At 34.8% G+C, this 4,285-nt stretch overlaps 1 pseudogene; it reads left to right on the plus strand.

Moving 5' to 3' along the window:
- The first annotated feature begins 1,968 nt into the window (after positions 1-1,968).
- On the plus strand, positions 1,969-3,728 carry LOC143589115 (protein JINGUBANG pseudogene; annotated as a pseudogene).
- Positions 3,729-4,285: the final 557 nt, after the last annotated feature.

Genomic DNA, 4,285 nt, shown 5'->3' on the forward strand with positions numbered 1-4,285 from the left:
CTTCCTCGCTAATTCGTTAGCCAAACTGTCATGATAGCATTCGCTATTATCAATCAGTAAATTAAAGCTTATTTTATAGACTAACTTTTATTTTTATGCGTCAAATTCTTTAAATTAAGTTAACAAATTGCTACAAGTATGGAACATATTAAATTTAATGTAAAATCATGCTTTAAAATTCTAATATGAATAAGAAGAACCTAAGGCTATGGCACATACACCATTGAGCATCACTAGTGGTGTTGAGGTGGCAACAGTTGCCTCACTCAAAACCACTAGTGATGGGTCCCAATGACTCAACCCACGCACACCGTTGTCTGATCATTGTGTTTTCTTTTGTTTTTTTTTTTTTTGTATTTAAATAATATAAATACAAAGAACGATTGATAATAACATAAGTTGAACGATGAGGTTGAATGATGAAGTAAAAACCAAAACGACGCTAATATAACTAATAGTTAAGAGTAACGAATAGTTTGGTATCACATATACATGAAGTGTTAAAAGGGGATCGATTTTTTTTTTAATAATAACCCATTAAAAGGAACACATTACATCATTCAATAATTAATGACTTAACGTGTAGAATTTATATTTTGCATGGATAGGACAACGTGTCTATACTCAATACCATGACCTCAATAGTCAAAAACAGATTTAACCTTATCCATGATATGAACGGAAGATCTTAACGACAGCCCCCGGAAGGAGTTTTTTTTACCGAAGTCCTCATAATTTAATGCTAAACCAAACTTTGCCAAAATACAAAGTCAACATAAATGCAATAGAAAGTCAACTCCTTTTAGATGTCAGACTGATGTCATAACACCTCATCATCATCAATGGAAAAGTAGATATTTGTACTATGTGGTATACCTTTTATATCGTAATAAATTTAGAATTTACATATATTGTCACGATTCGATAAGTGAGTATTAATTTATCTTTAACATATGTGACTAAGAGTTTCATTTGATAAGTGATAGCATACACAATACATATATATATATATATTTATTTTTTCCTTTTGAATTACAGTATACAAAATATTATAATGATTTGTGATTAAAATTTGGAGTTTCTTTTTCTTATATTAATGTTTTACCAAAAATAATCATTGTAAGTTGTGACGGCACATAAAATTTATCATGCAAGTATGGGTCCATATTATTCTATAAAAATAAACAAAAATAAGAAGGATGAAAATGATTTATAATAAAAAAAGCCTTAAAATAATCAAATTATAACTCAAAACTTAATAAAAAACAAAAAAACAAAAAAAAAGTGGAAACATAAAAATATTTTTACCGTATTCCTCGTTCCTAAAAAAAGACACAATGTTAAGAAAAAAAGATCATTGTGTCTTTTAGTTATTATTGCGTTTGTTGTTTATTTCCGTCATCGGATATGTTTTTTCGTGACATTGTGTCTTTTTTTTCTTGATATTGTGTTATATTACTTAACATTATGTTATATTTATTTCATTGTGTTATATTTTGCGATCTGTTGTATTTTTTTTTTGTTTATAGTTATGCATTTTGTTTATTTTCGTCATTATATTTTTTTTCTTGCAATTGTGTCTTTTCTTCGTTTTTTAAATCGGAATGACGGAGAAAACATTTTAATTTTTGTTTTTCTTTCGTTTTTTATTTAGATTTTGAGTTATGATCTTTTTATTATTATTTATTTTTGCTACAAATCTTTCACACACCTCTCATCTTTTTCTTACTCTGTATTTTAACTTTTTCATGTAACTAAATATCGAGATGTCAACGAAAATACAACAAAAACCATCTTTTTGAAAAATTGGAAACCATAGTGTAAACACGCAAACGCGGGGTACCATTCAAGCCACCTTTGCTAGAAGGTGCTATAAATGCCCATTTTTTCTTCTCCTCCATCAACTTCCATTATCAATCTTTTTCAGTTTACCTACAAAATATCATACCCGACTTACATTAGTCAAACATGTCGAAGGACAAAACCGATAACCTCCCCCCACGGCGAACCAAGCTCGGGGTCCTTTTACACAGCCCTGAGCCAATCAGTTCGCCGTCGACTTCTAATCAAAAACAACAAGAAGTCACCGGAACCAGTTCACATGGCCGCCGTGGCACTACATCGGTTCCAAGCCCTTCCATGTCTCCATACTCATCTCCCGCTAATTACTTCATGTCGCCGTTCCATCAAACGTCGCCGTTTTCGAAGTCTCCATGGAACTTCTCTTTGTTTAATTCACACGGTAACATATCTTTCAACAAAATAAACTCTGATATATTTACAAATTGTTTATTTCTCTTTTATTTCAATTGTAATATTTTCCGGCCTCAGGTGGTGCCTCTATAACCCTCAACTTTCTTGACGAAGTGCAAAATTAGTGTAATTTTTTCCTTCTTCATTGTTTTGTGTATTGTTTATGTATATATGGGTATCCTAATATTTTTGTGTAGCCCTTAATTTTTTTGACGAAGTACAAATTTAGTTTAATTTTTTTTTCTTTTTAATTATTTTATGTATTGATACTGGCCTCTTAGTAGATATTAGGATACCCATAGGTCCAAAATTTATTTAATAATTAATACATCTGAATTTTTCTTTTAAATCCGTCTCTGACTATTGTGGTATATATATTTTCCCATTCTTGCAGGTAACCTACCGGCAAGCGGGTTAATCGGGTCGTTGGTCCGAGAAGAAGGACACGTCTATTCATTAGCTTCATCTGGCAACTTATTATACACAGGATCAGATTCGAGAAACATTAGGGTTTGGAAGGATTTAGCCGAGTTTTCCGGGTTCAAATCCAGCAGCGGGTTGGTAAAATCGATCATTATTTCCGGTGAGAAGATATTTACGGGTCACCAAGACGGTAAAATTCGGGTATGGAAGTATTCGGACTCGAATAATTTGAACAAGAAGGCGCATAAACGGGTAGGGAGTTTACCGACTACACGAGACTTCATCAAGTGCTCCATGAACCCGAATAATTACGTCGAAGTAAGGCGTCATCGAACCGTCCCATGGATTAAGCATTACGACGTCGTGTCATGCATGAGTTTGGATGAACAACATGGGATATTATATTCCGGTTCATGGGATAAAACATTGAGAGTTTGGAGACTTTCGGATTCTAAATGTTTGGAATCGGTTAATGTGCATGATGACGCGGTTAATGCGGTTGTTGTCGGGTTCGACGGCTTGGTTTTCACCGGTTCGGCTGACGGGTCGGTGAAAGTGTGGAGGAAGGAGTTGGTTAAAAATGATACAAAGCATATTTTGGTTTACACGTTGTTGAATCAAGAGACAGCGGTGACGTCGGTGGCGGTTAATGTCGTTGACGCCGTGGTGTACGCTGGGTCTTCGGACGGGTTGGTCAACTTTTGGGAGCGGCCGAAGGATGTGCTGGTTCAGGGTGGGGTTATGCGAGGGCATAAGCAAGCGGTGCTTTGTCTTGCGTCCGCAGGGCGGTTGTTGTTTAGTGGGTCCGCGGATAAGAGTATTTGTGTGTGGAAGCGGGAAGCTGGAGGCTTTCATTCGTGTCTCTCTGTTTTGACCGGTCATGGTGGACCGGTCAAATGTTTAGCGGTTCAGGAGAATCTAAACCAGGACGATGGTGGTGGTGGTCGAGAGTGGGTGGTGTATAGTGGTAGTTTGGATAAGTCGGTGAAGCTATGGCGAGTGTCGGAACCGTTGTGAGGTAGACGCGCTGCTGTGAGACGGTGGAGATGGTGTTCGTGTGGCATGTGTCCATGTGGGTCCCACATTGATGACGAGGATTGATGACTACCTATCCCTAAAAAGGTCCAAGAATTTGAAATTTTATGGATGATATGAATTGGATTTGAATTTTGAAGTATTCGAATGATGGGTATATATGTGATGGATTGATGTAGTGATTGTGTAGGTGTAAGCATAGCCATACATGGGTGATATACTGATACTGATATGAGACGTAAATTATTTATTTAACTTATGTAGGAAATAGATATACATATTGGAAATTATTTTGTTTTTTCCATTTGTTACTATTTATATTGGTCTAGTATTTACCTTTACAAACGTACTATACTGGTTTCTTGTAAGGGGGTGTTTGGCCTAGTTTTTATTTTTTTGGTTTATGCTTATATTTTAAAGTAGCTTATAGTTTATTTTTTATTATTTGATAAGCTCTTTTTAAGTGTTTGGATTAGCTTATATTCTACAATTTGATAATAAGTTGTTAAATTCACCATTCTTTAATTTGTTACATAAAGAAGTTGTTTCAATAATTATTAATCCACCACCATTT

This window comes from Bidens hawaiensis, unplaced genomic scaffold, assembly GCF_021521415.1.
Source record: "Bidens hawaiensis isolate Kalapana, Puna unplaced genomic scaffold, B.hawaiensis_p1.1 tig00037226_1, whole genome shotgun sequence".
NCBI lineage: Eukaryota > Viridiplantae > Streptophyta > Magnoliopsida > Asterales > Asteraceae > Bidens > Bidens hawaiensis.